The sequence below is a fragment of the Columba livia genome, chromosome 4, assembly GCF_036013475.1.
Source record: "Columba livia isolate bColLiv1 breed racing homer chromosome 4, bColLiv1.pat.W.v2, whole genome shotgun sequence".
Lineage (NCBI taxonomy): Eukaryota > Metazoa > Chordata > Aves > Columbiformes > Columbidae > Columba > Columba livia.
In genome coordinates this window covers 16,048,164-16,075,151 of record NC_088605.1, presented here as the reverse complement: position 1 = coordinate 16,075,151, position 26,988 = coordinate 16,048,164, and the positions used below count along the sequence as shown (strand labels likewise).

General features: G+C 41.0%; 1 long non-coding RNA gene across 1 annotated transcript; it reads left to right on the top strand.

Annotated features, from left to right (window-relative positions):
* The first annotated feature begins 322 nt into the window (after positions 1 to 322).
* LOC135579334 (uncharacterized) lies at positions 323 to 26,988 on the top strand. The gene is made up of 2 exons (XR_010472133.1): positions 323 to 20,764; positions 24,131 to 26,988. It is a non-coding gene; the product is annotated as an uncharacterized LOC135579334 (long non-coding RNA).

The following is a 26,988-nucleotide window of genomic DNA, read 5'->3' as shown; positions in this document are numbered from 1 at the left end:
ATCAGGCCTTTGTTTTTCTATTCTAATGTATCGGGACCCCCAACAGGGCGGCCCTTCTCGCCTACACTCGCACCCACAACAACCCACTCGATCGCCACAAACGCCTCCGGACAGGTCATTCCCCCCTGACAGCCCCCGCTAACTCCGCCGTCCGCCCCCCCGCCGCCGCTACACCGTGGCGCAGGGGGAAAGCGGGGCGTTTCCAGGCTTGGCACTGGCGGGCATGCAGGGAGGGCGGGCGCCAGGCCGCCGGTACCCGCGCACGCCAGGCGGCCCCGATCCCCCCTGCGCTGCCGCGTTCGGCCCCCGGCCACCTCCCCGCCCCCACTGCCGGCTCCGAGCCGGCTGCAACGCCCTTAAGAATGCCGGAACATTCGTCATAGTCACGTCACGACCTCCGCCCTCTTGCCCGCCCTGCCGACCTTGGTAATGAGCCGGCGGCTCCGCCCCTTCATGAATAATGCATTACATCGGGAGCCCCTCCCCCTTTGCGTGTCCCTGGCGCGGCTCCGGGAGGGGTGGGCGCTCGCGCTGAGCGCCGCCCGCGCGGACGACGGCGGCGAGCCCCGAGAGCGCTACCACTCAAGCGGGGGAGGTGACAGCCTTTTAGTAACGCCCTGGAGATCTGCCGGCCTTCCGGGTGGGGAAGGCACGCAACGGGCTTCCACACTGTGTATGTCCTCATGCGGGATATACCTGAAATGAAATGGTTTTATTTCGTTTTGCGGCAGCGGGTGCGATCGGTTTTTATCTCGGCTGGGATGGTGGTTTGTTCCGCTGCCTGCCAACCCGTCAGGCGCTGCTTCAGGGAGGCGGGCCGCCCCGCCCCTCCGCCTCGCGCGCTGCTCATTTGCATTGACGCAGGGCCGCGTGCCGCGGGTGGGTAGGACGGGGGCGAGGCGCGAGCGCGGCGACACGAGACGGGCGGGTGTCGAGGCCCAGCCACGGGAGCCCCGCCCCTGGCCCCGCCCCTGCGCGCGAGGTTCCCTCAGCGGCCGCCCCGCTCGGCCCGGGGGAGCGGAAGGGCTGGGGTGGCGGTGCCGTGGCCTCCCGTGCCCCCCGTGGGAGGGGGCTGGCGTGGGGTCTCCCTGCACGACTCGGGCACACGAGGCCCCGCGGTGCAGGGGGGTGTCGGAGCTCCCAGGCGAAGCTGCGTGGTCATCCCTTCCTCTCCACCCAGATCCTGCCATCTAACCTTGCCATTCATTTGTTGGTCTCTCCAGAGACCCACATGAGCTTAGACCAAGCCCACAATGAGGTGTCGTGGAGCCTTTTGAGGTATTTCCTGGACAGTGTTGAAGGTGGGGTTTTCCCCTTTCCATGTAGTGGAAGCACAGCTCTTGACGACTAATGCAAACAAATAGTTTGGCAAATACAGATGTAACGCTGTTACAGATGTAGATACTCCTGGAAAGACTGAAACAAGTGAGCTCCCTTTGTGCTCTGGGAAAGCTGTAGTTCAGCAGCGAGAGAATTAATACATGGCTATTGAATGTCAGAGTACGTTGGGGAAGTGTCATTATATGCTTGACCTATTGTACTTTTCTCTAGGCGTCCATTAGTGGCCACAGTCAAAGACTGGATGGCTGCTTTCCATTTGGCCGATGGACCTTTGATCTGACCCGGTGTAACAATTCTTATTTGTTAAATCCGTACATGTTTTTTATACACATATAAAATGTAGAGGAAAAAAATTGGTTCAGCATCTGCAGTCATCTCTGATGTGATCGTGAACCTACGTGGGCGTGTGTGTTTGAGTATCCGTGCCATCTTGCGGGGTTAAGATGAAAATACATTTGCAGCATAGAAGAATAATTGATCCACGTTTATCTTTGCTGTCTTATTGCTTAGTACTCCAGAATTATTCATTAGATTGGCATCTGTTTTGAGAGCTCTGCAGCCGTCTGCCTTATGAGTGGTAAAAAATAGAGTGCAGACCACAGCCCTACAGATGATCACATGCTGAGTAAAGGTTGCCGGCCAAGTAATGTTTCCTCTCTGAACAGCGAGTTGCTTCACAGCACAGTCCCCATAAACATTAGTTTTGTGAGCCACAGAACTGGTAGCGTCTGGCTTCCCTTTGCGCTCATGTCATACGCCTGACGTTGGGCTATGCGCAAGCCTGAACAGAAGGTGTGCTCTACCTGGGGCCTTCTGGGGTGTCTGGCAAGGGTGGAAGTGATGCTGCACTGTGTCGCTCCTGTGATCAGCTGCCGATTTCTACAGAGTTTGCAGGGACCCAGTTGTTTTTTTCTTGTGAGCAGTTGGCTTCTCTGCCCCTCACCTTTAAATCAAGTCCAAATTCTTGTGATTCTTCCTTCAAAACAGTTGTTGTGACATTTGTGAGTAGTGTTTTTAAATTGACTGAAAGACAAGAGTACTCACATGGTCTATGACAGCTTCTCTCTACCATGTTAGCCATCTACCCCAATCATACACGTTTATTGAAACAACATCCATGGGGTGAATCTCAGCTACTTTTAACCATGTAAAAAGTAAGCATCCGCTCTGCATTAGCTGCCTAATCTTCTACAAACATGAGACAGGTGCTACCAAAGGATGATTCACCCCACGCTAATGCAGGTACCTTTAGAGAGAGAAACCTGTTCTCTGTGTTTTTGAGGAAAGCTTCTGGCTATATCTTGCTGCAGAATCCAGGAGGTCTTTGGTCCTGTGGCATATGCTTTTTGACGGTTACGAGCAAGAACAGCTGTACCAAGTCAAACCAAGAATCTTTCAGGCTGTGTATCCTGTTTCTTCTACCTCTGATAAAAGACCCCTTGGTGTCTGCTATGGTTGTAAATTCTGTTCTCCTTCACCAAATCAAGCGTCTTAACTGGCACTTTGGTGCCATCTAGAAGTGCTGAGTCCTGTCCTTGGACATGTTTTTTTTCGCTTTCCAGTTCCTAGTTTCTTGATTTTTGACCATTTGGCCTGTGCACTCTCTTCCTTCAATGTTTTTTGTTTGTTTTTTTTTTTTTTCTCCCTCATAGTCCCTTGATTTCTTCCTGATTTATCTTAGCTGCCTCTTTCCAGGGAAGGTTTGAGAGCTTTTTTGGATTGGGCTACTAGGAAGGTAATAGTGTCTGACAATGGATGCCTAAACAAATGTGTAATAACAGGCTAAGCGTGTATAATGCTTCCTTCAGTTACTTCAACCATTTGTAGTTCAGGATCTTCCTAGATTTGCCTTCCCAGACCTTAGGTAGTGGGATGCTTGGACTTCACATTCCCTGGTTGTCACTGGAAAGTGACAGTGTGTTTGGGCCTGAAGAAGAGGGGACACTGGCAGAGCCCCTCATCTGAGCGACTTGGAGAAGAGAGAGTCACCCAGCTGGGGTGGGTTGCTTAGACTAGACAACAAACATTACAGGAGGTGGATGCCAAGCCATATGCAATATCGCTGTACGTAATACGTAAATCAAAAAAAACCCCTGTTGCAAACCAAGCTGTCAGTATGGTAAACCCAAATATACCAAAGTTCTTTTGGCCATTAATCAACCTGCTTCTGTGTATTTATTGCAACAAAAGTGCAAGGCATCAACCTCACCTAGGAGACCTACGGCAGAGCTGGGGCTGACAACTCTCCTGGGTTTGTCAGTGCCTGAAAGACAATGATCGTCTTATTTGTCTGGTGTTCTGCACCATCCACTCTGCTAAATTTTGTGTGGCAAATTGAACCAGCAATACTATAGAAGAGAAAATATAAAGACAAATCACAATAAACTGCAAGGATTACAAAGCAGCTCTTCTGGCTGCCATTTCGGTGACATGAAAGGGATCATCAAGGCAGCAGCTTCTGAATTTTGCCCCTGACTGGTTATAATTTCTTCTAGAAATTACCATGCACAGCTTAAGTTATTTTCTTTTTATAAACCTAGGGGAATAACATCTGTGATTTGCCTATGTTAGTGACAGGATATTATATATGAGAAAGGATTTTGGCCCACCATTCTATTTTTCTGCTTGAACAAAGAAAAACTTTTAGCAGTTAAAGGAACTGAAAGGGATTGTGCTGAGATGCTGCCTGCTTCAGAGCACTCTGTGAGCTTAGCTTATTTAAAAAGTGTATGTTCTTGGGGATAGGGTCCATACTGTTTCCTTATCAGACAGCACTAAACAATTGTTACAGTTTTTGGGAGCTAAAATAAATCACAAAACAGATAAAAATTTAGATACAGTACATAGACTTCTACGTACATGCAGAGTTACTTCAGTGCTTCCTTATTTTGTAAATTAACATGAATGCCAGAATATCAGGAGCCTAAAGTATACAAAGGAAAATAACTCTGCTGCTAGAATCTGCTGTTTTCCTCCTATTAGCTAGTTGGAAAAGCACTGTGGCAGTGATTTTGAATATGGGCTGCAAATAACATGTGTAGATGAAAATGATCTTTGCTTCCATTCCAATACTAATAGCAGCTTTTCTGGTGATTTTTTGCATGTTATAGTTAAAAGTAAATGTGGCCGCAAATAGTACCGACTTTAAAAAAACCTTTTTATTGTGGAGTGGCTCAGTGCAGAGACTCATCCGCTGCTTGTAACGCAACAAATTGTTCTCTCCACAGCCCACAATATTTATAGGCCTTTCATCATTTACAGTGATTTACTACTCTGTTTGACCCCTCTTCCAAGGCTCTACAGCTACAAGAAAAGCAGGGGGTTTTATATGAGTTTCTTGTTTTCTCTTTACTGTTTCATCTTTCCTTTTCTCTTTCCCACATCTTCTCCTCTTGGGCTCTTTTTCAGGACTCTGTAGGTAGCTCTGTCTGTCCTGAGGGCTCTGCTAAGAGATCCGTTTCCATCTCCCCTGTGATCAGGCTGTTTAGGGAAGTTCAGAGTCTGCTGTCCCGTGGGCTGTGACGTGTCGGCTTCGTTCCTCAGTTTAAGTTTCGAAACGGGCTTGTGTATGCATTCCAGGAACAGCACATTGTTCTAACTGGTAACAAAAATATACTATTCATGTACTTTTGCTAGAGCTGCTTCCTCTTAACCTTAAAGCTGATTTTTGTTAATGACTCTTTCCTCCTGTGGAAATGTGGAAAACAGCCTGGGACTGCAGGTTATTCATAGAGAGAAACAGATGATGAGTCTTGACATTTCACAGGAAAAAGAGGTCTGAAGATTTATATCAATGTGTTTCATTTACAGTTTATTCTTGATTTTCTTAAACTCTGATAATATTAATAATGCATTCTTAGGAAGGAGATAGGTGAGTCTTTTTCTGCAGTGAGTGGTCAGTTGAGTCACAGTAGCTTTCTTTTTTATTTTTTTTTTTTCCATGGTGTATTTTCTCATTAAAAGAAAAAATATTAATTGTCCAGATATAGCAAAATTGGGAGAGAAACCTTTGATCATTGTTTGTTGGAATTAAATTAAAAGCAGTGGGAAAATTTAACACCGGGGATTGAGATTGGTTTATTCTGTTCTTCCCATGCCCATGTTATGTTTTTGTTTGTTTGTTTTTAAAGCTAAAAATCTTAAAATTCACAAGAGATGGGCAGCTTTCTTCCTTTATTCAGAGCCTGACTTACATTAGGAGAGCTGTGCTGCCTGCTGGACTTGACGGATATGGGTTCTGGTCACAAGAATGCAAAGCAGTGATTTATTCTGCTTTTTCTCCTTTTTGCCCTGGAGTTTAACCAGTACATTAGACTAAAATTTTCTTGCTTGCTAGTGGCAGTTTCTGTTTCTTTTTTGTTTTGGGGTTTTTTTGGTAGTGGAAGTCATTAGAGTTTCTCCCAGGAGAGTAACTGCCAAAGTAAACAAACATCTTCATGAAAGGAAAATAATGTCTGTGGAGTATTCAGAATTCCGTGCTTTACAGAAGAGTATTTATGGCAACCAACTAGTGAATTAAAGTGAATGAAATCCTATTTCTAGTTTGCTGCTTCTGCTGTGCTAATTGAATGTGGCAATTTCTGCTAGTTTCTCAGCTATGCAGTGCAAGCTCTGGATGTTAGTTGTAATTTAGCATGAAGGAAAATACGAGTTGAAACTCAGTTTAGAAAAAACTATATATATTTTTTTTATTGTAGGGAATTGAATAGTGCATGTAAACCTCTGGGGAATTGCTATTGTCTCCAAAATGTTCTGCATCTGGTTGGCAAGAACAACAAGGACAGAAGAAAGTTCAGCTAAAAAATTCATAAAGGCTGTCTGGTGGAATGCATTACAGTCAGCTGGACACCTCTGTGCTCTTATCCCTCTGAACTGATAATTTTTAGCTGAGATGAAACATTCTGAGGAACCGGAGGCTGGCAGATTTGCAGCATAGATTGTTTGAAGGTTTAAATACTGTGACTATCTCATCTTACAGTACGTCTGTAGATATAATGTAAGCTGGAGTTGTTGAAAAGTGATAGAATGGCTCTGTGTGTACAGCCTACAAAACTGTGAAGAGCTTCTGTTCTGTGTGCCACAGCGTCCTGCACGCTTTCCACCTCCTGTCCAGGATAGCAATAACTCACCAGTGGAGCAAATACCCTTCACATTTTTTGAGGATGAGACCATATCTAGTACTTTGTTTAAGCAGTGACTTTTACAAAGAGGACCAGTGCTAACTGGGAGCTGCTGCCAACACCATCATATGTTTCATGACAAATGTGAAGTGTTCAAAAAGTTGGCACTACGAAATAGAGACATTGTCAATCTCTGTTTAATTCTCAAAATGGCTTGTAGGATTGTAAAGCTTGTGTTGTTGCTGGTGCACTCACATACCAGATAGCGGTTTTTAACAGCCCTTGTAATATGACTGCTTAATTTGGTTATATTACTAGCACATAAACCAAAACTATTCCAAGGATAGAGAATACTAAAGTTTTACTGCTGATTTTTTTCCTATGTGCTGTGTGCAGAAGAAGAGTTTGTCCAGCAGTGTGTGCTGCTATAGTCAGAACACAGTATTTTCTCCTTTTCTATGTACAGTTCAGATGCAGCTGCCACTATTTACCAAACACGAAGGCGTTGTTCACAGCTCTGAGACTAAGTTTGGCTTCTGCCCTAAAGAATGCATGAGACATTTATATTAACGGCACCAATGTTCAGTGTATATTCATGTACCTGAATGTTGTGACGTAGGTGGCACCTGGGAGTTTTGAGGAATGATCTTGGTGATCATTGTATAGGTCTCCCAAAACTCATGTGACAGACCTGTGCTAAGAATAACTGCATGATGCTTCCAGCATTGGAACAATCTGATCGGAAGGGTAGTGTACTGTAGTCTGACTACACTTAGGAGACGAGGTAGAAGACCCAAGGAGAGTCTGGAAATTTTTGAGCAAGGAGGTTTTGAAATGGAGTTCATTGAATCCTGCAGGAAGCCCTTATTGAAGATGTAGCAGGAGGAAGCAACCCATATCTGTAGCTAGGTCTACCCCTCTGCAGGATTGTATGAACCACGTAGCAAGTAAAACAGAAGGAATGTATGTTTGTACCTCAGCGGGCTGTTAAAGTAAGTGCTTTAAATTGCTACAAGAAGATTGATTAAAGTTTACCTATTAAATCTCTGAAAGGTGATAGAGGAGCAGGTTCCCCTTCTGAGCCATGGCATCTGTGTTGTACTAAAAGCAAAGGCAACCTATCTGATTAATATGTGAAAATACATTATTTTGTACTTGACCTTATTTGCTCTTTGAGTGCAAGATGGATGTTCACTAATTTTACACCACCACCCACTGTTTCAATAAAATTGTTTTCAACAGATTTTCTAAGAAATTTGCTGCTTTAATTAATATGGAATTATCTCAGAAATTATCAGTACAGACCCTTCAGATTCATCATAGAACTAAAATTAATCAAACTTTTCTGTATAGGCTCGAATTGAAGAAATTCAGATTAAACTAAGAAGACCATTAACCAAATAATTGTGGCTAGTTCTGACTGTATATCCAGTAACCAAGGTGGGGTCAACGACTCTGAGGCTGGCTATTGCAATGTCTGGACTCAGGCAGCAAGGAGCAGCTGGGTGGCTGGAGGGTAGGATGCTCTCCTTCCCATTTTGTGTGGGCGTGCAGCAGCTTTTGCAAAACACTCCAGCATCCGTGGCAGTAATGATGCAACTGGCCTGGCAATGAGGCTGTGCCTTGGGCAGGTGGAAGGGGCAGACCTGGAGGCAACGCAGAATCATAGAATCATTTCAGTTGGAAGAGACCCTCAGGATCATCAAGTCCAGTCATAACCTCACTCCAGCACTAAACCATGTCCCTATGAACCTCCTCTGAAAGCCTTTTAAACACCTCCAGGGATGGTGACGCCACCACTTCCCTGGACAGCCTGTTCCAATCATGACAACCCTTTCTGTGAAGAATTTTTTCTTAATATCCAATCTAAACCTCCCCTGGTGCAACTTGACACCATTTCCTCTTGTCCTATCACTTGCTACTTGGGAGAAGAGACCAACCCCCCCCATGCTACAACCTCCTCTCAGGTAGTTGCAGACAGCGATAAGGTCTCCCCTCAGCCTCCTTTTCTCCAGGCCAAACAGCCCCAGCTCCCTCAGCCGCTCCTCATCACACTTGTGCTCCAGGCCCCTCACCAGCTTCATCGCCTCCTCTGCACTCTCTCTAGTACCTCAATGTCCTTCTTATGATGAGGCACCCAAAACTGAACACAGGATTCAAGGTGGGGCCTCACCAAGAATTGAACTCAGCTCTTCCATACAGCGAATGATGCTCCCTCAACACTTGGCTTTTGGTTAGCCATGGCCCAGCCATCGTCCCCACCCCTGGCTTTTATTATTTTTTTTTTAACTTGCTAAGTTGAATTTCTGAGCAGTGTAGTGTGGCTGATACTGAAGCTTTCACTTATTTTCCTGTTGTACTCCCTTCTCCTTCTAAATATGCCCAGCTTTAGCTGGGACTCAGAAACAAGAAGTCTTGAGTTGTCTCAAAATGATTTACATCTCTGATCTAACGAACAATTGTAAATCAGTGTTAAACTTCATCGCTTTTGACCATTCATGCTATTATGATGATACAAAGACACTGAAAAATAATATGCCAGTTTTGCCCTGTATATTTTGATTACTACCCTGATTCTCAGAAAATAAGACAGGGTCTTATATTAATTTTTTGCTCCAAAAAATTAGTTAGGGCTTATTTTCAGAGGATGTCTTATTTTTCCATGAACAACAATCTACATTTATTTTTGAACAAAAAAATCAACATTTATTAAAGTGTTGTCATGTCATCACATTCTGGAACATCATCATAACTCTCCAAACCCTGAATTCCATCGTGAATTTCTTGTGTCTCCACTTCCTTTAGAACCATTGGCCCCAATTTCTCCTGTCTAGCAATAGTGCTTTCCTTAAATGAGCACCTCTCTCCATGTAGCCTGCTTGTAGCATATTGGCAACGCAAATGTCAGTTGTCTGTCAGGTGTCTGCTTCTTTTGGTGAAGGGTCTATCTGTTCTGCTGCATTCTATTGCCAATTAGTTTTACTTTTTTACATGTATAGCTGCCTGGATGCTATTTAAATTCACTTTTTTTTTTAATGAACTGTAACTAGGGCTTATATTTCAAGCATCCTCAAAAATCCTGAAAAGTCATGCTAGGGCTTATTGTTGGGATAGGTCTTGGGGAAACAATGTAAAACCATATAATCTGTGTCATTCTTTTTTAGTGCTTGTGTATAACCTTTTTAATAATTGTAAAGAAAAGAAATACAAGAAGAATCCCTGCCAAGAAACATATGTAAAAGTTGAATGCATTAAAATATTCATGTGAAAGTATCTTAGAAGTAAATTAGCTATAGAAAAGAACAAGTGAAACCTAGGATATGTATGGAGAATATTGCACTTCAATAAAGTAAAATATATTAAAAAAGAAAACACACAGTTAAAGTCATCCAGACAACCTTAATTTTCATCTATAATGAGAACCTGAGGGAAATGTGGAGTTAAATTTAGTTTATTTCTGCAGACTATAACATTTTAACCCTTTATTCACAGTTTTACTTAAAAGAATTATAGTTGCTTGGATGCCCAAATTGTTGACTCCTCCACCTTCATATGTTTAGCTTTTTTATAAGTTTAAACTAACTCTGAGCCCTGGAAGTTGTGCCTTCTAACCACAGAGCTACAAGGTGAAGGAACTAGGGTAAGATCAGACCTATTATATCCATCTTTTATATGGAGAATACAAAGTCTACTGTAATTCTGTCATTTCCTTTCTCATTATGGCATTGAGAGCTCAGATTCATTTCTATGCAGTGGCACAAAACAGTTTGCCACTTAAGTATCGCTTACAGGAGGTACTTTGCAAAATTGATGATCCCATATGCCACAAATCAATTGTACCCGTGCCATTAAAATGGAAAATTGCCTAGATCTTTAAAAATTCCTAAATCTTGGTAAATATCCTTGAGTAATTGTCCTATCATTTTGGGTCAGTGTGCTTTGACCAGAGGTTAGTCAAAATGAACCATCTGAGGAACCTTTGTTTTCATCTTTGTAACAATTTTTTTTGTGCATGCTTATATAGTATGTTGTAACTGAAGAGCAGAAAACCTCATAAAACTTCTACATTAGGAAAGCAAAGGGTGCTTTTTTTTTTTCCCCCCCCCCTCTCTCCCAAATAACCTCTCTTTTCAACGTTGAAAGGTCTTCTTTATATGAGGAGTTTACCAGGGACTATAGTAGTATAATTATGCCTTCTGGATGCTTTTTAATCTTGCATGAATGCCTGTAGAATTCAAGCATCCACATGGGGAGTTGTACCATCAGAACTATAGGGGCGTAATTATGCTGGTGAATTCTGTATGAAGACAAATCCTTTATGAAAGGGAATTTTATTTTGGCTCTTCACTTCTCATTTCATTCATGTTCTGAAATAAAACGAGTTGATCAAATCAATGAAAGTAATGAAAATTCAATGGTTATCAAGTAGACTGTCAAGTGCTGGGGAAATTGGAAAGTAATAAATATATACATTTCCTGATAACATTCATGTGCAGTTTCATTCTTATTCTCTCACCAGTGTTGAGTTTGTGAGAGGTTTAGTGAAAGGTTAATAAACAGGGTCTGTTCTTTGCTGAGACTCACAAGCTAATACACCCAATAGCTAAACACTGGTAGAATATTAGAGATTCTTAGTTCTCATAAAAAGCAGCTGGGGTTTCAGGCAAATATGACACTGGGGAATTACCTGAATACTTTTAGTCTCTGTAAGACCTGTGAAGCCATCACTGAGCAGATCAGCCATTGAATTTCTATGTATGCATCCCCATATCCCAGTTAAATTGTAGTTCCTTAAATATGTGAGTCCAACGACAGTGGTCAAAATGTTCTTTACAGAAATAGACCATTTACATGAAAATATTTTTCCATATGTCCATAAGGGAGTAGTAACACTTTAACAATTATTTATAAAATGTGCTTAGAGTGAATTAAAAGTATATCTCAATGTAATTGCTGCATAGACATTAGGACAAGGAGACCCTGATCATTTTGGTGATGTAATCTAGGCCAACCTTAGCACTGACCACAGAGCATCACGCTGTAAGTCTTGCTTGAGACCATTATTTCACAGTGAACTTCATTAGAAAGACATCTGGTTCATATTTAAAGAGTTCAAAGAGTCCACCACATCTGTACCAACACTCACTGCTCAGGTGAAGTGTTTTATTTGTGGTCTGAATTTAGCTTTGACTTAACTTGTTGACTCTTCACTGGTTTAAAAAAGCCTTTAGCACTGGACATTATTCAATGAAAATGCTTAAAGGCTGGGATCAAGGCATCTCAGCTCTCTTTTGTTAAACAAATCTCATTGAGGTGCTTTAGTTTCTAACTGTAAGGCAAGATTTCTGTATCACCAGTTTTTCCTGTAGTTTCTTTCAAGTTTTCAAACATCCTTCTTAAGTAAGGTCGTCAGGGCTGTCAGCAACGCTATTACTAATGAGAGAATTAGTAACGCACAAAAGCATGCTCTACCATTTCTGTTTTTGAAGCATGGAGGAAGACATAAGGGCAAATATATTGCTTCTACCAAAATTTTAGTTTTTCATGGTTTTTGTTACAAGCCTTTTATGAAAGATGACGTCTAAGGGCTTCCATTGGATATTGGGCTTTTCCAAGGCAGGTTTAGTAGAGGAACACAGCAAGGTGATATCTTGCTGTGATAACCAGAATACTTGGGTTTGCCTGGGGCAGTGTTGTGTACAAGGGCAGTACTTCTCTCCTGCTTCATATTCTTTTTATCTGCTAAGCTTTCTTTTAAAGTTGAAAATACAGTCTCCATTTTTGTAAATATTGTTTGCTTTTTGTTCCTACATGTATCACCACATTTTTTTATCATTAATAAAGTATACATTTGTCACATGAGCATGGATTAAAGTGAAGTGGGTTACAAGATAGCACGGCTATGCCATTTTCTCTGTTCTCTGCCAGTTTTTCACCTGTAAAATTTCCTGGTCCTGATTTTTGTTTTCATCAAAGCATGGCCATGTATCTTCACCCAATATAGTCACCCAAGTTAGTGAGAAGAAATAGTCCAAAAAGTCTTTTCCTGTGAGCTCACTGTTGAAATGTTGCAAATGGAAGATGGGTCTGGTTTTGGCTATCAGCAGAAGTTTGTGGGTTATCTATTTTGTAATTAATGTAGAACACAGAGCATAGTGCTGGCATGGTAATCACTGTCATGCTATGGTTAGGTAAGTCTTTTATAAGCATATGGGTGTGTGGTTTTGCAGTTGTATCCCATTACTCTGAAGCTGTTTCAGGCCTACTGGGTAGGCAAACTGAAACAAAATATTTAAATGTCCTTCTACTTAGCAATAGTTTCCAGTTTTGAACTCTCCTCTCCAGAGCAGGCTGTGTGCTAGTCATGGTAATGCCTTAGCTAGAATTTTTTTGACAGCCTGAAAAGAATGGGATCAGTTTGATTGTGGTTGTGTGGGTCTGTGTGTGGGGCAGGAGCACTACAGAAATGCACAGGAAAGGGGTCAAGGAAGCCCACCAGCCTCAGGACTGCTAGCAAGGTGACCCTGAGAAAGAGATGCTTGAAATTGTAAGTAAAGAAACGGACTCCGCTGTTTGCTTCCTACTGTGTTTGGGGAAACAGCATATGGTATATGTGGTTTGTAAATAAATAGGATTGCATTGGATAATGCCTATCAACAATTCAAGGCATAAGGTGCAGGAGATCGAATATTAGTTAATTGTTTCTATCTATGTTTACTGAAAAAGTTTATAGCAGTATCTTAGAAAGTCCTCAGTGAAGGTAAATGTAGAGATAACACATTGATGAAACTGAACTAAAACTACACGGCAAGTCTGCTTTTCAGTCTAATAGCACTGAGCGTTCTTGTTTGGTTTTTGTTTTCTAGTCAGAGCAAAACCTTGATAGTTGCCGAATCATAAAGAAAAGCCTGGGTTAGAAGGGAGCTCTGGAGATCATCTGCCCCAAGCTCCTGTTGAAAGAAGCACCTTAGATGAGATTATATGGGGCCCATCAAGCTCAGTGGTTTCCAGGGGGTGTTCCCACTTTTCTTGCCAACCTGTTCGAAGTTTGCTTGCTCTCATGGTGAATAATTTCTTCTTATACTTGGATGCATTTCCCCAGATGGCTTGTGCCTGTAGCCTCTTGCCACTGGGCATCTTTCTGAAGAGAATCTCCATCATCTCTGTAACAACCATTTAAGTGTTGAAAGACTGTTTCAACACCCAGCTGTTTCTTCTCCGTGGTCAACAAACCTAATTCTTTCAACCTTTTTTCATCTGTGAAATTCTCCAGTTGTCTAATAATCTTAATGGTCCTCTGCTAGACCCTCTCCAATTTTTAAACTTTTATTTCAATCTAGAAGGACCAAGACTGGACACAGTATTCCAGATGTGGCCTAATAAATGCTGAGGAGAGTGGAATCACTACAGCCTTTGGTCTCGTGGCTGCAGACTCACCAAGGCAGCCCACAACACCATCCGTCTTCATTGCCCCAAGACCACCAGGCTGGTTCATGTTCAGCTTGTGATCTACCAGTACTCCTAGGTCTTTTTAACCCCAATAATACAGTTTCGTTTTTGACTACATATAATGAAACCAGAGTACAGAAGTTCACAAAGCCTCAGGAAGAAAAGGGAGGTGCTCTCGTTTTCCCCTAAAGCCTTCAGCACTCACCCATAGTCTGGGAGATCTGTGTTCAGTTCTTCCCTTCTTTTGAAGAGCTGGACCTGTGTTGCTCACACCCCTGAGCGCTCCCCTCGGGAGGAGGCTGTAACAAGCCACAACATATTCTGGGGTTCCTTCAAACTCCCCTGTTGCGGTGGTGATATTTTTTGTTTAATATACTTTTGATGTTTCTTAGACTAGGGACTACAGGTGTCATACCTCCTCAGGGATTGTCGTTTGTGCACTCTCTTCTCATTCTGGTTCAGAAATGCAAAAGTCCAGAGAAATTCTCCAAAACTTTAGAGAAAAAAACTGTGTTTGCCCAGCTCCAGTGTGATCCTTACGACATACTAGGTCTTTGTGTTTGGTTTCTTTCCTTTGATGTGAATGAACTTGCCTGGAGTTAAGTGATTCGTCATGACTTGAATGGCTCTGTCTTGGTAGTGCTGGTGAGTAAGTAGGGGCTACCTGGATTTATTTAGGTTTTTTAAAGGTACTTATTGTAATATTTTTTGCTTTGAACATGATGATTCTCGTTGTACCTCATATAGCTTTATTTATACTCTACAGTATAGTAACTTGTGGGATAAAAAATCTATTTGCTTTATTTTAGAGGAGCCAGGAAATATCTAAAAATATTTTCAAGTAACACAGGATAATTTAAATGTAATTAGTATGTTAAAGGGAAATAATATTTCCATTATTTCCATAGGGAAATAATATTTCCATATTTCCCAATAATATTTCCATTTAAAGATAATTCTTTAAAAAGTCCATTCAAAATACTAAATTATATTTAATTTGGGATTTCTAGTGCAGCATGAAAATGGGATGAATTTCCCTCCATTTTACTAGCAGCAAAACAGAACGTGTGACTGGTGGGCATTTGTTACAGGACAAATTCTTTTGCAATGGAGAGCACCACTTCTAGGACTTGTCCACAATTATGAGGAAAAGATGTGTTGCCATGAGGACTTCTTCTGAACATCATTAGGCAAAAGAATGCCTTAAATTTTCTAAAGATCTAATCTCAGGAAAATCTCAAGGATACCATAAGATGGAAACGTCTGCATGGAGCATGAGATAAATGAGTGTTGCACTTTCTGATGATTGAGCAGTGTCAGCCGCTGATTACCAAAACCTCATGGGTACTGCAGTACCCTCTGCTTTGTGGAAACAAACTTTGGCACAAGGTATTATTATGTGAAACATAAAATAGACTGGTTCTTCAGAATAACTTGTTTCCCTAACTGAGTGCTAAAAGGAGAAGTTTTAATGGAAAATGGGACTTCTCAAGGAAATCCTGCTGGGTATTCTAAAGGCTATGCTTTAATGAGCACACAAGTAAGTTACCTTGGAGAGGAAAGCTAGCCTAGTCAAGAATGCACAAAAGTGATAATTAAACAAGAAATCAATATGTTAAGTGTGGAAAAGGAGGGCATAACTGGGAATGAAAATTGAATCTACAAAATGCAAATCGCTTGTAGAGAAGATAAAGGTAATAAGAAATTATTACTGGGCAGTAGAGCTTAAGACAATAAGAAGGAATTATCAATGTATTAGGAACAAAAGAATGACTAAATCAAGTATAGATTTTGGTCTTGCAGAAAAAGACAGAACAGATCCAATGGCTGCAAATCAAAGCTTGAAAAATTCAATCACTATCAAGATGCAGCGGGGGTGATTACACACAGGAATAATTTCCCAGTGTAGGTAGGTGGTAAGCTTGCCATTGCTAGGAATTTAATCCAATTGGATACACTTTAATCTGACTCTGGGAACAGACTTGTGAGCATCTCTGTGGATGGCTGTGGAGGTCATTTCTTCTCTGCAATCTGTACATCTGCGAATTTATATTTGTCCTTTGTCACTCCCTTCTTTCGTAAGCTGTGGAGGAGAACAGAAAGCTCTCATTGCCCTCAACGTGTTCCACACACTCAGCTCTGTGTTAAGACAAGGACTGAAAAAAAATCTTGTGCTTCAGGGCTACAGCTGGCTGCCTGCAGAAGGTGAGAGGCCGATTCCCTGGGTTAATTCTGCATTTTTAAATTTCATTTTTCTCTGCAGCTGTAGCGTTGGGCATAAATGGTCATAAAACCTTGGAGAGCTGAGGCCAATTCTCTGCAGTGTGTCCTCTCTTTGAGACGGCTGCTGTCTTCCAGATGACTGGGGGATCAGACGGTTTCCTCCCTAAGTCATGTAGCAAGGACTTGGAGGTCTTTTTGCTTCCCCTTTCCTTATGACATCTATGCATATCTGAGACTGTAATTATGATCATTTGGGCATATCTCATATAATCAACTCACTATCATTACTGGAGCCTGGGACAGAGGCATCACAGCCTTTTTTGGTGTTCATATTACCTTGATTTCTTCAAGACTGATTTTTTTTTTCCTTTTTTAAATAACCCCGCTCACTTGGGAAAGCAGCAGTATGTCACGCACAAGACAGTAGCTTGCCTGTTCTGGTTTAAATTCTACTGATTTCTAGAGATCTTGCCAGGTTAATTTTGCTGCAGTAAGAGTCATAGGTGACAAATACTGTTCCTTTTTTCAAAAGAGGCTGATGCCAGCTGTGCTGCCTGATGGGGTTGCAGAGCTGCCTGGGTGCCAGTTTGCTGGGTTTGCTGCCTGCGTGCAGCAGCTGACAAAGGGTTTGTTGTGCTTGCAGCAGTGTTGCCTCCGAGTCTGTCTTTCCTTCTGCAGCCATCCCTGCCTTTTGTTTAAAAAACCTGCCCCTCTAAAATGAAAATAAGAAACCTTGCTAATGTTACAGTGCTGGAGAGGGAGGATGCAATAGCTTTTCTGACTGTTTTGATTCTGTTGAATTGCAAGTGGCAGCGAGTGAAAGGAGGGATGTCAGGAGTTACTGGCAGCCAGGTTACCTGTTGCCATCTCCTAAGAGGAGAACGGGTCTGGCAGGGCTCTGCCTGGTGGCTGTGCTGGCTGGTGGCTCTGCCCTTACACTGCTCTCTGTGGCACACATGTGAAAGTACTCACATGCTTCATGATGATCCTGCTCTCCATATGGGAAGCTGAGGTTCTCAACAGACATCTATTATCATCCTGCAAAGCTGTGAAAAGAGACCTGCTGTTTCGTCAATGTCACTGTTTTCTTCTTAAGCATGTGACAGAAAGGCTGCCTCCATCCTACATGAGGCATTAGGTATTCTTTTTGTGGCTGCAATGGATGGACATGTTTTCAATTACTACTTGTGTGCAAGTGGATTTGGCACTTGCTTATGTAAATAGACATATTGGCTTATCACGTAAGTCACCTTACATATCATCTGTTGTATGGTTTATCATATCTCATTGGTTTGCATCAGGTATAACTTTGGCTTACGACATATATATTGTTAATCATATATCATGGGCTTATCTTGTATCCATCCGCTAACAGGTGACTGAATACCTCCTGTCTGTAGCTCTTTGTTCTTGTACAGAGGTTTGTACAAAGGAGCTGCAGGCAAAGGTGAGTCCAGCTGGAAAACTGGAGGTAGACAGATTGAGAGAGATGAAGGGAAAAACCCAACAGATACGGATTATTCCATGAATGACGGAACTAATGAGAACTGGTTTGCTCCTGCTTTGTATCTCTTGAGGTGCGACACACCATGTTCGTCACACTGAAGTGCCCTGTACCATGGTACCTTCCAATCTTTCTGTGTCCTCATAGTGAGATTCCTTACTTGCCCTTAGCTCCTCTGCCATGGTGTCTGGTGTCACACTTTGTTTTTTCCATGGCTTCCAGCTACCATTGTTTGGCCTAATGACTGGGAATGGCCCAGCAGATGCTGTTCTGGAGCTGCATGCATTCAACGTAGCCAACCTGTACGTGTCTAGCATGGTCAGCAGCTGCTACCATTGGAACCTGATTGACTGCCCTTCTCTGCTAGCAATAAAATTAATGGCTTTGGGAGCTGCCTTCCATGATGTGCTGAATGTTGTACAGGTCTGTTGTAAGAACTTACTGTTTTAAAAATATCTCTCTGTTCAATTTGGTTGAAGCTGAACAGACTTGACAGAGAGACAGTGTGATGCACGCAAGCTTCATTTCCTCAGGAAGCCAAGCTGAAAAAAAAAATCTGCCTAGGAAAATTTTCAGCCAACATTTGAAAAGCTTGCTGCTAATTATCAAAATGAAGAAGCAGAGTGTGCTCACGTAGTGTTGATCCAAACCATCGGAATCAATCTCTCAATAGACAGACCTGCTGAAAATAATATGTAAAACACATCAGACTTGTGTGCTGTGTGACTTTCCTTTTTAGCTTCGGTATCTGACCTCGTCGCAATAATTTCCAACCCTAAAAATCACCCTCCCTTACCCAAACTCTACAGGATATACACAAGTTAAAAGGAGCATTTTATTCCTAAGGCGTCAGAGAACCGCTCTCTTCAAGGTTGTTTATTCAGAGTGAGGAAATCAAACCAGGTCAGCCTGAATTAGGGTGACGTTCTTCGGAGTGCCCGTGTTCCTGGAGCTCGTGGGGCTCAGCATCTCTGGAGGCCTCTTGCCCCGCAAGGTCTCCCGCTGCCAACCCCTCCTCTTGGCCTTTGCTGCTCACGGACCTCCTGCCCTGTGTCAGACTATCTGCACATGATTTGCAAAGTGCTTTTGGATCCACTGGTATGAAAAGATGAAGAAGTAAAATACATGTTTCTTGTATCACTGTTTCTGGTGCTGTAAAGTCGGTATTTTAAAGGCTTTAAAGTTTCTGGAAATGGAATTTTGATTTATTCTGAGAACCAGCCTTCTGGTGTTTATTCGCTTGCCGTCTACCTTCTGAAGGTCGGTGGAACTACAGCTTTTACAAATCATCCCTTGTATTTTGGGTTAATCCAGGCCTTCCTGCACTTTACTCTGTTGTTGTAAATGCAGTTTATAATTTATACAGAATGTGGCTCATCTACCCTGTGACTAGGAAATGTTAAAATAAAGCATTCAGTCATAGTTTATGCATCTGGTGATGCAGACTGGGGTTTTTAAAAGAACCCAGAAGAATTAGGCATTCAAATTTCATTAAAATGCTGTGGAAGTGAAGCATAGAAACTCTATTAAAAAGCTCAGTCATTTTCTGTGACTCTTGTTTTTAATCCAGTTTAATTTGTGCATAAGCTTGCTTGGGGGAGAGAAGTGGACGAGGCTGGTTTTGCACACCTTGCCTTCTTGTTCGTGCTGAGGAGCAGCCCTGCCTTAGAGCTTGAGCACGCTGCGGCTGTCTCACCTCCTCCAGTTTTAAATGCAGCTTCATCTACCTATTTAACTATTGGGTTTATAATTAAAACATTATTTTTATAACCATTTCAATTAATACAAATTTCTGATCAATAAAACTGTTCATATAAATAGTCTGGTGAATATGATTTTTAAAATGTATTATCTATCTATCTATCTATCTATATTACATCATGGGAATGATTTGTACCTTTTCATGCTTTGAAATGTTCAGGGAGACAAAACTGAAAAAAAGTCACTTCAGAAAATAAAATTGTACTGTGGAATGTAGAATCATTGCATATATTGCTTTTAAATGCAATGCAACATGACTGAAGATTACATGTAATATACTGTCAGATGTCTAAAAGAACACAAAAGCTTCCTCTATATGCAAGAATCAATAAAGTACAGTATGATAGATACAATAAAGGACAAGATGAGAAGTCAGTTGTGTACACAGTCACATGAAGAAGAGTAAGTAGAGAGTGGAGTTGGGCTGAAGGGATTGCTGCAGCAGTGCAGAATATGCTTGCTGGAGGAAGGAGTTAATAATTGTTCCAGCAATGTGCAGCCCCTATTTATTGCAAGAGAGAATTAATGGCTTTCCTGACTGGAGCTGAAAATAGAAGCCAAATTTGAGTTGTTTCTTGAAGGCAGATGTAATTAGATCATGAAACTTCTGGCTTTTGGGTCTAAATAATAGGATAAGACTGGCCACACTAAATCAGAGCAGGGTACGCTCTCTTAACTGTTTCTCAGGGGTGAGAACAGGACATGCATGATCTGATACTTTCCCAAATTCCAGATGAGCATAATGCACATACTACTTAAACTGTAGATTTAAGTGCATGATATATTTATCAGCCCTTGCTAAATACTTTCTCTGTAGATTGTTCTAATTATTTATTAAACTCACTTATATTTTTCTTAGCCACAACGTACTTGTAGCAATGAACTATACAGTGTAGTTATGAATTGTGTGAAAAAATATTTCTGTGTGATTTAAATGGGACTGTTTGGTGCCTGCTAAATCTTGCGATATGAGAAATAGTGAACAATTGTTCCCTATGTGCTATCCATGCTATTCTCAATTTTATATACAGCTATTTCCTCTTAGTAGTCTGTTTTCCAAGTTGAAAAGTACTTTTATCCATCCCCATGCAGTTATAGTGATACACTGCTATTCGTCTATGTTGTCCAGCATATGCCATTCCTACTTCTAATAAACCTTTGGATATGGGTCAGTCAGACCGAGGTGAATTATTTTGGATGTGAATGCAGTCTGGATTTATACCATGGTGTAATATTTTTTCATTTGACTTTTCGTTCTCACATAACGATTTGTAACATTTAGTTTGCTTTTTCTGTCTGCCAGTGAGCACTGGACAAATCTTTTCAGAGGGCTCTCAAGAAGGAGTCTGAGATTCTTTCTGAAGTGGTAATAAAGAATTCATTTTTTGTTTATCACTGTGTATGTGGAGTTAGATTTTTTGTTTTGTTTTGTTTTGTTTTCTCCTCATCTGTATTACTTTGCATCTGTTGATATTAAAGAATGTCTACATTTTTGCTGCCGAATCACTCAGTGTTCAGTATAGCGACACCTTTTGCAGTATTGACTGTTCTGAGTAATTTGTATCGTCAGCGAACTTTGCCATCTCATTAGATCATTTATTAATATACTGAAGAGGACAAGTGCAGATCCCTGATCACTTCTCTCCCATGGTGAAAACAAATTATTACTACGCTCCAACACATCATTAATCTACTAAAGAATTTTCATCCTTCTGATAACTTAGTTGCTTTAAGAGCCTTTAGAGAGAGATCTTGTCAAAACACTTTGACTTCTGGAAATCCAAGAACATTATAGCAATCCACATTCCCAAGCTGGCTGACTTCTTTAAAGAACTATTAATATAATAAATTTCATCAACAGTGAATTGAAAAACCCAAGTTTAGTTAGGTTTCTCCTTCTGCAAATATTCCATTATTTGTATACTAAGAATATCCACATGCATTTTCTTTATTAGTTCCAAGGCTTCTAGCAGTTAGTGACAATTTCTGCAGGAAAGTTATTACTAAGCTGCCAGAAACTCCGGAGCGAGGTGCAGATTTTCATTGACCCCGAATGGCGCATGGTTTCTTTGCGATAGAAGTCTTCTATTTATTTTCTCTAAATGACACATCCCTGAAGCAACAGCAAGGGAATGAAAGTTACATTTTATCACGGTAGCATTTGCAGAAAAGTGAACTGCTAAAGTCCCTGTTCGTAATGAAACTTGGGCCAGCCACGAGTTCCTAAAAAGCTTACCTGCAGGTGCTTAATTTTTTTTATTTAAAAATTCATATCTGAGCTTTATGAACTTCTGATTAAACTTTTAAAATAAATTAAGGGTGAGAGGATTAGACAGGGAATTGGAAATGAACCGTGGTATCTTTTGCCTCTAGCTCAGCATTTTGAAGGCAACCCAAATGAGATGTGACAAAGTGCAGCGTGCTCTTTTCTTTTTGCTGACCTACATGTAAGTGGAGTTTGGTCTCTGCCAAGTTCTTTGTGTATGAATGGCCACGTCACTATCCCTGCTACTGTAATTAGCACTAATTAGCCCTTTACTGGAATTGAAAATAAATAGGCCATGATTTAGATATCACAGAGACTAAATTATCCGCTTAGGTGATCCATTGGGACTAGATGAACAGCCTGCTCCTCCCAGCCCTCCCCTTTTCCACCATTTTACAGGGGTTATGAAGATATGTTTTAAGTGGCTGATATGTCCAGCTACCATGTTGTGGCCTATTTGAAATTTAAACTACAACATCCTGTTTAAGGACAGTTTCTGAGTGTGAGTTGAATGAAGCTGTGTTTTAGTCTGTTATGGGTGTTAGTTGCTGTTGGACATTTCCTTCCTGGCCTCTGGAGATATGAACACCTTCAGAGGAGTTTTCAGAGAGATGCTCCGACTTCTTCAGGCCCCAGCCTAAACTACACACTGCTCCTTCTCTAGAGAATATAGTTAACCGAGATTGGCCCTTGCTTATCATGACTCTGAGGCTGTGATGACCCAGGAAGCTGTCACTGCTCTTTTGGGGCAGTTGTCATTATCCAAATAGCCTCTGTCTTGTGGTAATGCAAAAAATATTGATGACCACGATGTCTGTTTCATTGGATTATTTCTGAAGCGATTTGTGTTGGTGCTAAAGTCAATGACGTGGGATGGAGTACTGCACCGCTTTAAAAATCCTACACGTTGTGCCAGCAGCGTGCAGGCCCCCAGTGTCCCAGCAGATGCAGGCCTTCAAGACACACAAACGCCACATGTTATTCTGGAAACAGAGAGAAGCATTGTGAATCTGCTTTTCCCATATTTTCAACAAGCTATTGGTGTATTTTAGGTCTTCAGTTAAAATAACTATTTGGACTTAGTTTCAGAACAGCAAAATCCTGCTGGCTCTCTAAATGCAGACAAAAACTTAAGCTGTCAATATGCAATTCATGAAACAAATGGAATTTCAGCAACCAAGTGCGAGACATTTCTTGTTTCCCACACTAGGTCAGCACTTTCTTGTAGAGATAGTTCGTGTCATCAAGATGTGCTCTGTGAAGCTGACTCATTTGTGCATTTTGGAGTTCAGACAAAGTCTGTTAACTGTCTCTTCTCTGTTACCTTCCTCATGTATTCCCTGCGTTCTTAACAGCATGATTCTGCCTGCTGTCTGCCAGTGAAACAGCTTCTCATCTACACCTTCCTTACACATAAAGTGGCTTATAAATGTAGCAGCGTATGGCTGAGAAACCTAGATTACATGCCACCTGAAAACTATCACTGATTGTTCCAAAATTATTTTGCTTAATAGTGTTTTTTTTTTTTTTTTTTTGTGCTAGTCCAGCTATTTTGACAACTGCTACAGCTCATAAACATGGATATAGCTACACGGGGCTGAAGATCACTAATAGTAATGAAGTGGTAGTCCTTCTTCTGTATAGCAGTATTTATGCCAGTATTGCTACACTAATATCAGCATAGCTGCAACACACAAACCCAGATGTACCATTTGAACTATCTCGGTGGCATTAAAATGGGCAGTGTAATATTTATGTGTACATAAAGCCTCAGAGCAGAGAAATGCTCCATACGTTCTCCCTTTTGGAAAAGTATCTCTTACCTTAAGAAGACTGTAGTCACCCTGAGAATGTGAAACTCTGCTCAAACTCTATCAGTTCAATTCTCTATATAGTCAGACATGAAATTGAGTTACAGGGACTTAATGGGTTACCCCATGTCAGTGGAGATGAATCTGTGTGCAGTCCAGCAGCCCATCACCAGCACAAGGCAGAAATCATTAGATGAAACAATTCCATTTTGCAGAGGTCTAAATGATTTTTTTCCTTGTGTTTGCTTGTGGTCTAAGAATGTGCGTACAGTCTGTTACTATGCTAAACTGAAGCCTAGTAAGTCATTAAATAGTAGTAAGTTGATCTTGTGACTGATATCACAATTAGAATTTTGAAATAATTTAATTAAGTTAGTTTTAAATAGGTGATTTGGGACTATGTATATAAGAAATGAGTCTGTGAGTGACTGCATTTGCCTTGCTTGTGTACTGATGACTGAATATTTTCAGAGGTAGCTCAGAGTCCACAATTTCCATTTGAAATGTTTTCAGGTGTGCTTAGCCAGCTTTTTCCCATTTATCCCTAGAGTTTCATGTGTGTACTTGTTTCTAGAAAATTACACGATTGTTTGGATGTCAGACAATTTTACCTGCATAATGAATCTTCTTTTCTATTTTACTCGAACTGTCACAGATCTAGTGATGTGTAAAGAAGCCCCTTTGGAGAGCCAAACCACAACATTATGGAACAGACAGCTACGTTTGGGTTTGATTCTGAACAAAACCTTGCTCTTCGTTGCATAAGCTTTATTAAAAGAGATAAAATAATTACTATACAAATGTTAAATGGATATCTCCTCTCTTGATGACAATTATGCTTATGGCAAGAATATTAGCGTCAATTGTAATGCCTGAAAATGTTACGAGAACTTCAAGAAATCAAAATCTGTCTACATATTGTGAGCTGATGCCTCCAGGGTAATGTGTGGAGGAAAAAGAGGGTTCAGCTCTTTCAGAATAAGAAAGATTGTGGTAATAAAGTTTATGTTAGCTTCATCTTAGCTGATACTGAAGACCAGAATAATTTGCAAGAGAAATTTGAATGTAAATATTGTCAGCATTTTTTCACACTTTTTCATCGTGAAACAGAAACCATGGAATGTAATGAGAAGGAAGTTAAGAAACTCCCTCTCAGGATACCATGAGCTTCTTACATATCACCACACCCTGTCAGCAATAAACAGATCTCTTAATTGCATATAATCTGGATTTCTTTAAATATTGTACTGCAAGCACCAGGCCAAATTCTGTTTAGCAGCAATGTTCACAGTTGCTCCTTGGATCCAAAACCTCCTGAGGTCAGAATTTTATTATCATTTCTTTAGCTTAGTAGCAGATTTTCCCCTCTCAGTTTTGAGGGCTGTTGGGTTTTTTATTTGCTTAAAGAAAAAGAAGAGGAGAGAAAAGAGAAATAAATAACAGCTCTAAACATTGAGGTATTAGCTATAGACCTGACTTATGATGGCAGTGGAAATTTCCCTATACTTCCGTCCTTGAAGAGAGCAACATTTAGGGGGTAAGAATAGGCCCAGTATTACGTTCATTGCCGTTCGATCTCTTCTTGGAGCCATGAGCAAAAGCACCAATACTCTTTTTTGGAATAAAATGGACTTTGAGACTGATTTCTCATTGATCTCTAAATACCCGATCAGTAGTAACTTCTGGTTTACCTGAATTGGACTAGGACCGACAGGGTGGAACTGGGACACTTTGCTGGAACTGGGACACTTTGCTGGAAATCTGGCTCCCAGTTTGCCAGTACGTTGTTGAAAAGTTTTATCAAGTTGGTTTTTATCTCAGTCTTTTTTGTGAGATTTATTTGCATAATTCATTCCTTACTGAAAATTTGATTTCTCAGCAACTCTATTGCTTTTTGTAACTCTGCTGTGAATGAAGCAAGCCTTCGAATTATTCTTCTGTTTTTATTTTCTTTGCATATTCCTATTTATAGGTAGGGATGGGCCCAACTGCCCACCTTTTGATAAGTAAAGAATAAAACAGTTGAATTCTATCAGATCTGTCAGAGTAAATCTAAGAGAACATGTTGTTTTTAGTCCTACTTACTTTTTGGATAAAAGCTGTTTCGACGGAAAAAGATCAACATATAACTGAAATTAAGCCCTTCACAATCCCTACTCTGCCATGTAATTCATAAATTAATGGATCATGAAAAGACCTTAAAAGAGTTTTATCCTTCAGAAATAATACCTTTATATGTGCAGTGCCTATATCCCAGAAAACCTTGTGTTGAATTTGCCTGGAATCCTTTTGAGAAAGGATGAAAGAACCATAAAATAATTTTATGTTGCTTAGTGCCCAAATGTTATAAATGACTAACACAGTCTGAGCAAAACAGTAAATCTAATCTTTTGCAACATGTATATTTAACAGTCATAAAATCTACTTCTGAGTTTGTTGATATCAGACTTTTCTTTTAGATGCTGTATGCCATATATCCAAATTACTTAGACCTCTGAGTAAAGCTAATTTTTCTTCCTAGAACCAAATGTATAATTTCCAAGGTGACAAGAAATCTCCCACAGAAATTGTAGAATAATAGAATCAAGCAAACGCTTGCTATTCAAAATGGATTTACCACCACAGTATCTGAAAACCTTATCGTAAGGGTAATAAGCAAAGCGTGACTGTTCATCTGTCTTTTTTTTTTTAATCCACTCTGCAGAGGAAGAAACTTGCGTGTTAGAATAACGTGGGTCTATTTTGATGAGTTTTTTCCAATAACATGTATTGTGATATGCAAATATGTATGTAAATGAAGAAATATGCTTTGCATTTGGGATAGAAGGAAGTCAAGACCTTTTCTGATTTTTATAATATCTTCAGAACTGAACCTCAGGAAAGCCCTAGAATTCTTTTCCCACAATGAGTTCTAATTTTACTGTGTAGCTTTCATTGTGTGAGTCTTGACTATGGTCTCTTCTCTGGAAATTCATTGATATTGGTCCCAGGCCACGGAATGCCTTACAGCACGAGACTCGGCACATTCATAATTCTGTGGGGAGCTGGGTAGAAATCCAAAGCCCGGTGAGCTGTGGTTGCGATGGCTTCTCTTGCAGAGGTGATCTGCTGTGCTCCTGGCTCGCCAGACTCGCCGAGCTGCTGCAAAGTCCCTTGCGCAGGGTAAGTCCTGTAGCTGGGGTCAAGGTGAGCTCTGACATGAATAACCACGTCAGGTCATTGTCTGTCAACCCAGCAGGGAGTCTCAGACACGGCTGGAGTTGGGATGGATGTTGCCACGTGAGAGCTTCCCAGCTCTGAGGAATGCAGCAGTGATCCTGGAGTATGGACGGAGCTGGCAAATCACACCACCATAGATTTTGTGTTTAGTTATGCTTCATCTCATGTAAAAATGTAATTGACTGAAAAAAAAAAAAAAAGAGTACATCCTGTTTTTATAGGACTGAAATTGTAATCTCTGAACAAAGGCTTTGGAAACACAAACTTGTGCCATTAAACTGCTTCTATGTGGCA